Below are 15,078 nucleotides of genomic sequence, written 5' to 3' on the forward strand. Positions count from 1 at the left end.
ACCTGTCAAAATGACGAGTTGGTCCTTCTAGGTAGATCGAAATCCCCGATCCTTCTAGTGTTAAACCCGAGATCCCCTGGACATTCCGAATAAAACAAACAAGACGCGCTTACAATAAAGAATAACTTATTTATTCGCTTAGCAGTCCCTTCGAACACGCGACACAAGTAACACGTGGCATGTGACGTACGCACGAGTGTCATTTGTCACGTATACGGACTGAATTCGCTGACACCGGCTTCATCCGGGGTACAGCAAAGCCAGTTCAGAACTACCCGTCGTAGTTAAAATTTAGTGCCTCCTGTGAGGTTTGAACTCACGACCCCTGGTTTACGAGACCAGTGCTCTGCCACTGAGCTAAAGAGGCTACGTGGTGCAGTCTGTTAACTTCATTATGAGTCAAACACGATCTGGTTGCTACCGGTTCGCAGGTGCGCTATCATTGGCAATCGTAGCTATTAGCTAGTAAACATGAAAGCGAAATGAAAATCTGCCCAGGGTCATAGCACGGGCGTATACGCTCCCAACAGCGTTTCAAGCGAAGCACCGTCACAGGCTGCAGATCTGTAAGTCAATGACCTGAGCGACAAAGCGCAGCACTAAATCATCCACCGGCAGCTATGTTTGACAATACTCCTCGCTCAATGTCACTGTGACATTTGCTCACACTATGATGCGTCTGCGTAAACCACTGACAGTGTTATTCCTGAAACTTAATTTTTTCATAAAAATCTAATGTATGCTTTTTTGAAAATTTATGTCGTCTCCGTTCGCATACGGCGATATATTAGATTTTTAATCCAAATCTCAGCCAGAACCAGTTTTTTCCGAATTGTCATGCTAGCTTTGACCACCTGTTAGGTGGAACAAAACAGTGAAGTTTTCACTGAGTGGTGGTTTATCCTATTGTTCATAACGTCACACCAAGTTGTGTCTCATAACACATTTACGCAGATCGTGAATGGGATACTAATTGTGCGCACTTCGCACTCCCCTTTCTCCAATGCCGTATTTTCACCTCACCTACTCCCTCGACTTTGACATTTCGCACACAAGTTCCGTCATCTTTCCCGTCAGCACTGCTACTCCAATTTACCCTTACATAAGTGAAACTAGGTTAACAACAGCAAGCATTTTTTTCTCGATCGCCTTCCACGCTCATTTACTATAAAATTACAAAACTCCAGGAAGGGATGGAATAACAACTGAACTACTTCAGAAAGGAAGAAGTACAGTTGTAACGAACATTTGGAATGGAGAAAGAATGCCATCTGAATGGAAATAAGCGATCATAGCGCCAATTCATAAAGAGGCTGATAAACAAGACTGCAGAAATTATAGGGATATCTCCTTCATTAGCACAAACTACGAAGTTTTCTCCATGGTTCTGCAGAAAAGATTTTAAGACAGCTTATAATGTCACAAACAGGGAAAAGTTGTGGAAACAATGCAGAAGTCCGCAATGCTAAAGAAGATTACAAGTCTCGTAAAAGTTACACTGGAAGTCTGTAAAGGAATAATGAAAGTCAATGGAGACTATTCCAAGATTTTCAACATAAAAACAGTGGTCAGACAAGGAAATGGAGTATAACCACTGTATTTCATTGTAGTCCGTCAATAACTGAGCACAGATCAAGCATGAAAACACGAGGAAGCTATACTGACTGTGGAAAAAAGAAGAAAAATAGAAACAGTGAGCGGCTCAAATTTGATGTCTGCTATATCGAGTAACTGACATCGTAATTCTGTCAGAGACAGCAAAGGACTTGGAAGAGCAGTTGAACAGAATGGACAATGTCTGGAAAGGAGGATATATGATCAACATCAACAAAAGCAAAACGAGGATAATGGAACGTAGTCTAATTAAGTCAGGTGATGCTGAGGGAATTAGGTTAGGAAATGAGACACTTAAAGTAGTAAAGGAGTTTTGCTATTTGGGGAGCAACATAACTGATGATGGTCGAAGGAGAGAGGATATGAAATGTAGACTGGCAACGGCAAGGAAAGCGTTTCTGAAGAAGAGAAATTTGTTAACATCGACTATAGATTTAAGTGTCAGGAAGTCGTTTCTGAAAGTATTTGTATGGAGTGTAGCCATGTATGGAAGTGAAACAAGGACGATAAAGAGTTTCGGCAAGAAGAGAATAGAAGCTTTTGAAATGCGGTGCTACAGAAGAATGCTGAAGATTAGATGGGTAGATCACATAACTAATGAGGAGAATTGGGGAGGAGTTTGTGGCACAACTTGACAAGAAGAAGGGACCGGTTGGTAGGACATTTTCTGAGGCATCAAGGGATCACCAATTAAGTACTGGAGGCAGCGTGGAGGGTAAAAATCGTAGACGGAGACCAAGAGATGAAGGCACTAAGCAGATTCAGACGGATGTAGGTTGCAGTAGGTACTGGGAGATGAAGAAGCCTGCGCAGGATAGAGTAGCATGGAGAGCTGCATCAAACCAGTCTCAGGACTGAAGACCATAACAACAACAACATATCGAGTAACGATAACGACCGTCGTGTCGTGGTTGCGTGGACAAGGCGTTGGAATGTGGCGGAGGAAATCGGGGTTAAAATCTCACCCACTCCCTTTTTTTCCACAAAATTACGAACATTTTTTCCGGACATTGACGATATTCAAATTTGTGTACGTATCGTGGACTGATGTCAAGTCTGCCACAGCGGCGTGTAACGAGGAGACCTACTATTTGTTCTACACAGATACCACATGTTATGCCACTAGCATTCCCTTTTGGAAGCTTTGACTCTTGACTTTCCTTGTCATAACATAGTTCACTCACATTTATTTGTTGTTTTCATTTCTGTGAGAGGTCTATGCGGCATCTCGCCTGCTGTCAGACGGATGTAGGTTGCAGTAGGTACTGGGAGATGAAGAAGCCTGCACAGGATAGAGTAGGATGGAGAGCTGCATCAAACCAGTCTCAGGACTGAAGACTTTTCGCCTACCAACCGGTCCCTTCTTCTTGTCAAGTTGTGCCACAAACTCCTTCCCAATTCTCCTCATTAGTTATGTGACCGACCCATCTAATCTTCATCGCAGATTGTTAGTCACGCAGTAAGAGTATTTTAGCGTCGCAATAAAATGTGATGAATAGTGAGAGGACATGAGATCCCGCACAGACCTTATACAGAAATGGAAACAACAAATAAACGAACGATGGAATTCAACAGGCGAAACTTCCTAAACGGAACGCAAGAGGCATAACATGTGGTATCCGTGTAGAACAAATAAGAGGTACGTACTTCTGTAGGTCCCTTCGTTACTCGTCGCTGTGCAAGACAGACATTACGCCACGACACATGCACAGATTTCAATACAGTGAACAGACACGTCAATGACCGGATGAAAGTTCGTAATTTTGTGAAGAATGAAAAAAAAAATACAAGAAAAGGGGGAGAACCACAATGCCATGGGCATTAATATCGTTCGATATTAAGCTTGGACCATTCACTGTTCTTATTTTGCTTGTTTTTCACAGTTCAGTACACCTTCTTCCTGCTTTCATGCTTGACCTGTGTTCACTTTTGATGGACTATCCAATGAGCCAGTTTACCACTAAATCTGATGGGGAGTTCCCCTTTTTAGCCCAGTACCTGTTGGATTTTGAGCTCCAGAATTTTCCAAACAGACCCACTGGTTGATGATGCCCTCTGAACTGTTCTTTTCTTTAATTTTGTTCATTTAAGATTAACTGTATTATCTAGAATCTTGGTGGAGCTAAATTACTACATATAGTCAATAAAGTTCTGCAATTTTCCCTTTGCAACTCACTAACAAAAATTAGTTCATCTACCGCGTTTTCCTTAATAACTCAAAAAGTAGACGAGGTATCTTCAGGGAAACCTCTACCGTATGTTTTTACTATAAACTGAACCTAATTCTAGAAGTAGGACTCTATAAATTTAATATTATGCGCTTCTTAAAATTTCAGAAAAAGTGGTTTTTTTTAAGTAGCTGATCAACTGGCCGTACTAAGGTCGACAGTATTTAACCTTTTCAAGGACTTACGTAATCTGATCAAGTTTTGAAACAATTTTAAAACATATAATTGAATGTCAGTGGTTCACATCATACCTGAGGTGCACGTTTGGACTGCAAGTGGGAAAAAATCAATACTTTACTCTCTTCATTAGCGTTGGCTTGCTTCCCCGCTGTATGTTGATTCGAATCCGTGGAAAGGTTTTTGAGCGCTACGCCAACAAGAGGAGGAGAGGCAGTGACATAAAGATCCTGGTCGCCAGTCTTTGTACCAGCAATGCTGTATTTAATTCCAAATCTCTCCACGGCGTCTCTGGAAGTGAGGGCATCCACAGTCTTGATGGTGATCCGTCCGTCGCATGGAGACATTAAACTCGGAGGCCCCCTTTGTGGTATCTCCGCGGAGAAGGCTATGTAACGGTACAACTTTTCACCATCTTGCTTCGCTACATCCGTAACAGTACAAACCCAACCTTACACTATATGAGCACCCAACACAGTCATCCACGCGACACTCGATACACACATCCGACACTAACAGATCGGAGGAAGATAATAAACCACCTCTCTTAGGACCTTGCCTTGAGCAGTGATGCACTATTCCTGCATCTGCTCCTCTACGCTCATCTGCCTGAGTATGGGACTACTTTCACTTTAACTACACGACAACAACTGTGATCAGTGAATCTTAAGCATCAGGCATGACGTCTTAATTCGTTACCTCTTTACTTTATTCGCAACTCAATATGCACAAAGTGTCCACATTTTCCGCTGAGTGTATTTGAAAAACTATTTCACTGTATGATACACAGTTTAGGAGAAAACTATATTTTGAGAAATGCGTAAGTGATTCTCAAATGCTTAATGTCAAATACTTAACACAGCAACTCGTTTGTTTGGTAGTTAGCTGCTGGTTCTATTTTACACACTGTCCAGTCACATTGTGACCACCTGCCGAAAGCGTGAAAAACCTCCTTTTTCTCGCAGACCGTGCAAGATGTGCAGGAAGAGAACAGTGATGTTGTGTAAGATAACAAGGGTATGTGTTGTGGATTGGCAAGAGAGCCAACCCGGTGTGAGAGGAAGCCGAAAGGCACGCGTTTTAGCTCACGCAGGCTGGCGTGAGGTCTGGGACAGGTCAAGAAAATTAGACTAGCAAAAAAAGGACGTAGCTGTGGAATACTTAACTTTAATCCATAAATGGTGAACATCGCTCTTGACGGTACATGTTTTACAGCATCAATAGTAACTGGTAATGGCGCCTTGCTAGGTCGTAGCAAATGACGTAGCTGAAGGCTATGCTAACTATCGTCTCGGCAAATGAGAGCGTATTTTGTCAGTGAGCCATCGCTATCAAAGTCGGCTGTACAACTGGGGCGAGTGCTAGGAAGTGTGGCGGCGCTCGGTCTGCAATCACTGATAGTGGCGACACGCGGGTCCGACGTATACTAACGGACCGCGGCCGATTTAAAGGTTACCACCTAGCAAGTGTGGTGTCTGGCGGTGACACCACAGTATGCAACCCTTCCGACACCAGTGCAGGGTCCATTTGGGCTTAAGTTTCTCTGTTGAGGATCCAAGACGCTAACAGCCAGATAGAGGTGGTCCTGCAAATTCTAATACTTTGCGTTGTTCTTGCCGAGGAAAAAGGAACTGCTTTTAGGGGTGTGATCAGACGTATCCTGAAACCCAAAAAAACATACGTTTTTCATATTAGCTGCATTTTGCTGCCACCTACTGCCAGTTACTCCATATCAGCGACCTCAGTAGTCATTAAACAACGTGAAAGTGCAGAATGGTCCGCACCGCGCGACTCACGGACTTCGAACTTGGTCAGGTGGTGAGGTGGTTGGGTGTCACTTGGGTCATACGTCTGTACGCGATATTTCCACACTCCTAAACATCCATACGTCCACTGCTTTCGATGTGATAGTGAAGCTGACACATGCTGCCCAATAACGTATAGGCCGATCTCGTCTGTTGGCTGACAGAGACCGCCGACAGTTGAAGAGGTCGTGATGTGTAATAGGCAGACATCTATCCAGACCATCACACAGGAATTCCAAACTGCATCAGGATCCACTGCAGGTACTACGACAGTAAGGCGGGAGGTGAGAAAACTTGGATTTCATGGTCGAGCGGTTGCTCATAAGCCACACGTCACGTCGGTAAATGCCAAACGACACCTCGCTTGGTGTAAGGAGCGTAAACATTGGACGATTGAACAGTGGAAAAACGTTGTGTGGAGTGACGAATCGCGGTACACAGTGTGGCGATCCGATGGCAGGGTGAGGATATGGCGAATCTGTCAGCGTGTGTAGTGCCAACAGTAAAATTCGGAGGTGGTGCTGTTATGGTGTGGTCGTGTTTCTCATGGAGGGGACTTCACACGTTGGTGTTTTGCATGGCAGTGTCACAGCACACGCCTACATTGATGTTTAAGCACCCTCTTGCTTCCCACTGTTGAAGAGCAATTCGGGGATGGCGATTGCATCTTTCAACACGATCGAGCACCTTTTTATAATGTACGGCCTATGGCGGAGTGATTGTCCCTGTAATCGACTGACCTGAATCCTTTAGAACACCTCTGGGATGTTTTGGAACGCCGACTTCGTGCCAGGTCTCACCGACCGACATGGATACCTCTCCTCAGTGCAGCTGCCATTCCCCAAGAAACTTTCCAGCACCTGATTGGAAGACGAATGTTCCAGAATTTGCAACACGAACAGCTGCTAGCATGAGTTTCTTAGAAGTAGATACCTTAGGGGTTGCGAAGGAACTCGAATCGCTTGATACGGGTAAGTCTTCAGGTCCAGATTGTATACCGATTAGGTCCATTTCAGATTACGCTGTTACAATAGCTCACTACTTAGCAATCATATACAACCGCTCGCTCACCGGTAGATCTGTACCTACAGATTGGAAAATTGTGCAGGTCGCACCAGTGTTTAAGAAGGGTAGTAGGAGTAATCCAACGAACTACAGACCTATATCATTGACATCGGTTTGCAGTAGGGTTTTGGAGCATATACTGTATTCAAACACCATGAATCACCTCGAGCGGAACGATCTATTGATACGTAATCAGCATTGATTCAGAAAATCAAGCTGCGAGCCTATGGGGTATCGTCTCAGTTGTGCGACTGGATTCGTGATTTCCTGTCAGGAAGGTCGCAGTTCGTAGTAATAGACGGCAAATCATCGAGTAAAACTGATGTGACATCAGGTGGTCCCCAGGGAAGGATGTAGGCTGCAGTAGGTACAGGGATATGAAGATGCTTGCACAGGATAGAGTAGCATGGAGAGCTGCATCAAACCAGTCTCAGGACTGAAGACCACAACAACAACAACACAACAGTGTTGGGCAGCTGGGTGTGAATAGCGCGTAGCCGTGAGCCGTCAGCAGTGGTGGATGTGGGGAGTGAGATGGCGGAGTTTTGAGAGCGGATGATCTGGACGTGTGTCCGCCAGAAAGCGTAAATAATATATATATAAGGTACAGCCAAACTTTCAGGAAACATTCCTCACACACAAATAAAGAGAAGATGTTATGTGGACATGTGTTCGAAAACGCTTAATTTCCATGATAGAGCTCATTTTAGTTTCGTCGTCCACCTACGCTCAATGGAGCACGTTATCATGATTTCATACGGGATACTCTACCTGTGCTGCTACAACATGTGCCTTTACAAGTAAGACACAACATGTGGTTCATGCACGATGGAGCTCCTGCACATTTTAGTCAAAGTGTTCTTCTCAACAACAGATTCGGTGACCGTTGGATTGGTAGAGGCGGACCAATTCCATGGTCTCCACGCTCTCCTGACCTCAACCCTCTTGACTTTCATTTATGGGGGCATTTGAAAGCTCTTGTCTACGGAACCCCGGTACCAAATGTAGAGACTCTTCGTGCTCGTATTGTGGACGGCTGTGATACAATACGCCATTCTCCAGGGCTGCATCAGCGCATCAGGGATTCCATGCGACGGCCGGTGGATGCATGTATCCTCGCTAACGGTGGACATTTTGAACATTTCCTGTAACAAAGCGTTTGAACTCACGCTGGTACGTTCTGTTGCTGTGTGTTTCAATTTCATGATTAATGTGACTTCAAGAGAAGTAATAAAATGAGATCTAACATGGAAAGTAAGCGTTTCTGGACGCATGTCCACATAACATATTTTCTTTCTTTGTGTGTGAGGAATGTTTCCTAAAAGTTTGGCCCTACCTTTTTGTAACACCACGTATATTATGACTTTTGAACACTATTAAGGTAAATACAATGTTTGTTCTCTATCAAAATCTTTCATTTGCTAAGTATGCCTATTAGTTAGTGCCTTCAGTAGTTGGAATCTTTTATTTAGCTGGCAGTACTGGCGCTCGCTGCATTGCAGTAGTTCAAGTAACGAAGATTTTTGTGAGGTAAAAGATTCATGAAAGGTATAGGTTATTGTTAATCAGGGCTATTCTTTTGTAGAGATTATTGAAAGTCAGATTGCGTTGCGCTAAAAATATTGTGTGTCGGTTTAGTGTTGATTAGAATATGTAAAGAGAGAAATGTATGAGTACGTTCAGTTCTACTCAGCTGTTTGCATATCAAATAACGAAAGAGATTTATCAGCACAGTAATTCATTAATTTTTCTAAGGGGACGTTTCAAGTTGTAGGGGCAGACACGGTCCCAGGAACAGATCTGTTTTTGCACAAAAGGGCGTGATCAGCGGGTTTCAGGCCTAGGGCGGAAGCATTTCGTGTCGGCTGTTTGTAAACCGTTTGCTTGTACGGCAAAATGGCGTTGTTTAGAAACGGAGCCAAGACAAATGTTGTGCGTGACGGGACACAGACGTGAACGATGGTTGTGGAGATGCGCGCAGGCGAACAGATGTGCAGCTGTTGAGTAACTCACCGCCCAGGTGAAGCGAGGAGCTACCAGTAGTGCCTTCTCAGCGACCATTCAGCGAACTTTGCTGGTGTGAGCTTTTGCAGCATTGGCCTGTTTCATTCACCCAGACTGTTGTTCACTGATGACTGAAGCTAGAGTCTGCACTGAAAAGGAACTAAAAAATGTTGTAATTTAATCTCAAAGATACAAGAAGAAAATTTGTTCGACTGTCATACCAGAGCAATACTCTAAAAAACTTTTTTATCAATGAGAGACAAAGTACTAATTTCGAGATTCTTTTATTATTTCTAGTATTAACTACCTTTTTTGTTCTGATGTGCTGGCGTAAAGACGTGCTGTACAGTTGCATGTCTGTGTGTGTGTTAAATGAAGGTGTTAAATGATGAAAAATGTGTTTTATAATTTCTTTCAAGATCAAGCCTAAATCCCATACCAATGGAGTACAAATTATTCTGTTAATTCGAGAAGGCGAATTTTAGATGGAGGCGACGGACTTTACGACGGCTCTGCTCAACAATAGAGGTACGTGACTGTGCTAACAACTTTCCTTTGGTGGCCGCTAAGATTAATTTCGATGTGTTTTTGCCGAGACATCAAGAACCTGCAATCTTCCTTCCCGTATAAAAATAGGAGCACGATTGAAAAAGAAATATTCTTAAATTTAAATAATTGCAATTCTTTTACCCAGGTCACGGGGAATGATAGAAAGTACGTGCCTCTACCCTGATTGTATGTTAGCAATCTCCGAGTGTGTTACGACGTAATTATTTTACACAAAAAAATGTAAGCTGGATCTTTCTCATCAAATCGCGAACGTACGTACCCTCTGAATGTGTCTAGTCAGTCGTGCGCATTGTTCTAAAGCTTTTCTGTTAATATTCTGTGGATTGCATCTCAGCAATTAATTTTAATTTATGCCGCAAATCGCATTTCACGCGAAGTATTTATTACGCAAGTTTCAGGCTCCATTTAATGTCAAAAAATTCCGAAGTACGGCTGACTAAGCAAACCGGTACAATAATTTCATATCTCTACAACTACAATAACAGAAAACAATAACAAAAAAACAAAAACCACAACAGAGAGAGAGGGTGCGTTACAGCACGACAACACCGCAACCAAACGTCCACCGCATTGTGTGCTGCGTCAAAACGCACGGGGTACGTTCGCCCTTACTGGTGCTGAGCGTCCTGCGTGATAAATCAATGATAACGCCTGGTGGTCCCCATAATATATGTGTATGATGTGGTGAAACCAAAACCAAATTGTGTTCTAGGTGATATGAGAGCGTCTACGGAATAGCAGGTGGCGGGCACGCGCGGCTGCAGCGATACACCATATCGCCCTCGCTGCGTCCAGAGATGTCGCCTGAGCGACGCGCAGCAACCGGCCGCTATTGCGAAGAATCGACAGCATCGATGATTATTACACTAATTGTTAATCCCAAGGGAGAGGTTACCATGAGAAAAAGATTGAATAATCAACGAAAGGATAACGTTCTACAAGTCGGGGCGTGGAATGTCAGAAGCTTGAACGTGGTAGGGAAACTAGAAAATCTGAAAAGGGAAATGCAAAGGCTCAATCTAGATATAGTAGGGGTCAGTGAAGTGAAGTGGAAGGAAGACAAAGATTTCTGGTCAGATGAGTATCGAGTAATATCAACAGGAGCAGAAAATGGTATAACAGGTGTAGGATTCGTTATGAATAGGAAGGTAGGGCAGAGGGTGTGTTACTGTGACCGGGTTGTTCTAATCAGAACCGACAGCAGACCAACACCGACAACGATAGTTCAAGTATACATGCCGACGTCGCAAGCTGAAGTTGAACAGATAGAGAAAGTGTATGAGGATATTGAAAGGGTAATGCAGTATGTAAAGGGGGACGAAAATCTAATAGTCATGGGCGACTGGAATGCAGTTGTAGGCGAAGGAGTAGAAGAAAAGGTTACAGGAGAATATGGGCTTGGGACAAGGAATGAAAGAGGAGAAAGACTAATTGAGTTCTGTAACAAGTTTCAGCTAGTAATAGCGAATACCCTGTTCAAGAATCACAAGAGGAGGAGGTATACTTGGAAAAGGCCGGGAGATACGGGAATATTTCAATTAGATTACATCATGGTCAGACAGAGAATCCGAAATCAGATACTGGATTGTAAGGCGTACCCACGAGCAGATATAGACTCAGATCACAATATAGTAGTGATGAAGAGTAGGCTGAAGTACAAGACATTAGTCAGGAAGAATCAATACGCAAAGAAGTGGGATACGGAAGTACTACGGAATGACGAGATACGTTTGAAGTTCTCTAACGCTATAGATACAGCAATATGGAATAGCGCAGTAGGCAGTACAGTTGAAGAGGAATGGACATCTCTAAAAAGGGCCATCACAGAAGTTGGGAAGGAAAACATAGGTACAAAGAAGGTAGCTGCGAAGAAACCATGGGTAACAGAAGAAATACTTCAGTTGATTGATGAAAGGGGGAAGTACAAACATGTTCCGGGAAAATCAGGAATACACGAATACAAGTCACTGAGGAATGAAATAAATAGGAAGTGCAGGTAAGCTAAGACGAAATGGCTGCAGGAAAAATGTGAAGACATCGAAAAAGATATGACTGTCGGAAGGACAGACTCAGCATACAGGAAAGTCAAAACAACCTTTGGTGACATTAAAAGCAACGGTGGTAACATTAAGAGTGCAACGGGAATTCCACTGTTAAATGCAGAGGAGAGAGCAGATAGGTGGAAAGAATACATTGAAAGCCTCTATGAGGGTGAACATTTGTCTGATATGATAGTAGAAGAAGCAGGAGTCGATTTAGAAGAGATAGAGGATCCAGTATTAGAATCGGAATTTAAAAGAGCTTTGGAGGACTTACGATCAAATAAGGCAGAAGGGATAGATAACATTCCATTAGAATTTCTAAAAACCTTGGGGGAAATGGAAACAAAACGACTATTCTCGTTGGTGTGTAGAATATATGAGTCTGGCGGTAAACCATCTGACTTTCGGAAAAGCATCATCCACACAATTCCGAAGACGGCAAGAGCTGACAAGTGCGAGAATTATCGCACAATCAGCTTAACAGCTCATGCATCGAAGCTGCTTACAAGAATAATATACAGAAGAATGGAAAAGAAAATTGAGAATGCGCTAGGTGACGATCAGTTTGGCTTTATGAAACGTAAAGGGACGAGAGACGCAATTCTGACGTTACGGCTAATAATGGAAGCAAGGCTAAAGAAAAATCAAGACACTTTCATAGGATTTGTCGACCTGGAAAAAGCGTTCGACAATATAAAGTGGTGCAAGCTGTTCGAGATTCTGAAAAAAGTTGGGGTAAGCTATAGGGAGAGACGGGTCATATACAATATGTACAACAACCAAGAGGGAATAATAAGAGTGGACGATCAAGAACGAAGTGCTCGTATTAAGAAGGGTGTAAGACAAGGCTGTAGCGAGAAACTTAACATCAGGATTGATGGTCACGAAGTCAATGAAGTTAAGGAATTCTGCTACCTTGGCAGTAAAATAACCAGTGACGGACGGAGCAAGGAGGACATCAAAAACAGACTCGCTATGGCAAAAGAGGCATTTCTGGCCAAGAGAAGTCTACTAATATCAAATACCGGCCCTAATTTGAGGAAGAAATTTCTGAGGATGTACGTCTGGAGTAGAGCATTGTATGGTAGTGAAACATGGACTGTGGGAAAACCGGAACAGAAGAGAATCGAAGCATTTGAGATGTGGTGCTATAGACGAATGTTGAAAATTAGGTGGACTGATAAGGTAAGGAATGAGGAGGTTCTACGCCGAACCGGAGAGGAAGGGAATATGTGGAAAACACTGATAAGGAGAAGGGACAGGATGATAGGACATCTGCTAAGACATGAGGGAATGACTTCCATGGTACTAGAGGGAGCTGTAGAGGGCAAAAACTGTAGAGGAAGACAGAGATTGGAATACGTCAAGCAAATAATTGAGGACGTAGGTTGCAAGTGCTACTGTGAGATGAAGTGGTTAGCACAGGAAAGAAAGCGTGAGCCTGATTTAATTGAGAGATTGATTTGTTAGGTGCTGAGTTTTGTGGAATCTGCATTGTATGTTGAGTGGTCGCGACACGCCCAGAGGTAATTGTGTTGCTTGTCGTTTTCATTGAGGTGATTTGGTTATTGTGCGTGTGTGTATCGAGAAGGGAAAGCCTCGAACACGTGTTGGTAGTTGTATTTTCAAGACCACTAGCTTGCAGCAGACAGCGAATTGGCTCATAGAACGACAAACTGTTTCACTATACGGTGATGGTATGCACGCATCACTGAGTAGACAAGCGATAGCAAATTGAAGGAACCATTTAACGAGCTACACGTAGCTAAACCAAAACTTGATTCACCAAGGTGCGAGTGGCCGATTTAAATGATAGGGAACTCAGCGGGTCGCGTGTGGTCAACGCCTGAAGAGGTCAAGATTTGCTTTTAAATTGTAACTTAAGGTTAGTTGAAAAGTGGCGGTGACATATACGATTTTTGTTTGATATTTTTTTATTACTTGTTTCCGTGTTGTGGGGACTGATAATATATTTGCTGACACTCGTTCACTGGTGATAACCAACGTGTATTGACATACCTAGAAGGAAAATAAATCCAATTTTATTGGGGTTAAAGGAAACTTCCCAGTCTATTCAATTGGTACCCAGTGTGAATATATCTCTATCATTTTCGGAAGTATGTAATTTAGAGATATTGATACAGTGGAGTCGATATCACGTATAATGCGGTGTTTTTAAATGTGTTTGGTAAAAGGTTCTTGAACGAATGACATTATAAATAAGCTACCGAAAGTAGATCTTCTCAATATTAAAGAAAAGATTTCAATTAAGGGAAAAGGTTTTCTAAATGATGAATAAGTTTAATTGAAGTAATTGAATTATTTGCGGAAAGTCCAAAGATTTGGTACTAACAAAGATTCGTTATTCTGTGACGCATGCGAAGTCTCATCACTTACATATTATCGCTGCGTCGAGTTGGAAAAATATTTAAGGGAGAATTAAAAGTGTTTTAAGTCCTAACAGCAGTGATGGAAGTGTCCATAAATAGAATAATCATTTCAAGACGGTAGACAGATTGGTATTTTAGTACAAGTAATAAAATAGTTCCGAGTTTATGTCAGAGAGTACGTATTGCGTTGTGAAAAGCTAGTTGCGAAAGATAACAATTGCTAGTTGGATGTCGCATTTATCCTCACGCAAGATAATCATGTACTGAAATTAAAGTAATTTGCTGCTCTGACGAGATCGGTATCGTAGACAACGGAAGTGGTTCATTAAATAGGCCCATTTATTCACTACTGCTTAACTTCAGTAATCAGTAGCGCGTGAATATTGTTAAGTGATTATTCGCAGTTCTATCGTGGCTTGGTACGATTTCGGCGTCGTATCTAGGCAGGGTGTTGTTCTCATTATTTAGCAGATTGGCTGTTTGCATGGTTAGCGGTCGAGGTGGCTGCAATATTAATTGTAGTAAGGCTGATTCCGTGTCCGATTAGTTCATTGCCAGTGTGATTGCGGCGCGGGCTAGATTCTTGTCGTCATCAGAGGCTCCTCTCCAACTGAAATCTTCTGCAATTAGGTAGCGTTCTGCAGTTTTAACCTCTAGTTAAAAATAAGAAACTGTACCTAATTAAAGGTGTGGTGGTCGACTGGTGGGCTAAGGATACTCTGCACTAACGGCATAGATACGTTGGTACAGTACGATCCCTTGTCGTTGTCAGTCGATCTTGGGTACTGGCAGTCACGGACCAGTACAATAGCGACAGGTGGCCTTTGCAGATGAATCAAGTTTTATGCTCCATCCGACACGTGTCCGAATGGTCTAGGCCAGCAGAGGGAGCATTATGATATGAGAAATGTTTTCGTGTCAATACTCAAAATCAACAGACAAAGGTGAGTGTGATGTACGTACTGTAAGACCTTTGGTACACACACCATCAGGTTATTTTACCTTCGCTCTATCGAAGTAGGCGAGTGTCAGCAATATGTGTCATGGTCTTATTGTGACGTGTTTATCTTCTGCCATTAGGTCAGACGATAGAAATGCCACTTGCACACTTAGAGTAGCAGATTGACAGTGACCAACTTTAAAAAGAACTTGATTAATTTTCACACGCATTTATTAAAATAAT

General features: G+C 42.8%; 1 non-coding gene across 1 annotated transcript; it reads right to left on the minus strand.

The window, feature by feature from the left end:
• Nucleotides 1–295: 295 nt before the first annotated feature.
• On the minus strand, nt 296–367 carry Trnat-cgu (transfer RNA threonine (anticodon CGU)). The gene has a single exon. It is a non-coding gene; the product is annotated as a tRNA-Thr (tRNA).
• Nucleotides 368–15,078: the final 14,711 nt, after the last annotated feature.

This window comes from Schistocerca cancellata, chromosome 10 (genome assembly GCF_023864275.1).
Source record: "Schistocerca cancellata isolate TAMUIC-IGC-003103 chromosome 10, iqSchCanc2.1, whole genome shotgun sequence".
Classification (NCBI taxonomy): domain Eukaryota; kingdom Metazoa; phylum Arthropoda; class Insecta; order Orthoptera; family Acrididae; genus Schistocerca; species Schistocerca cancellata.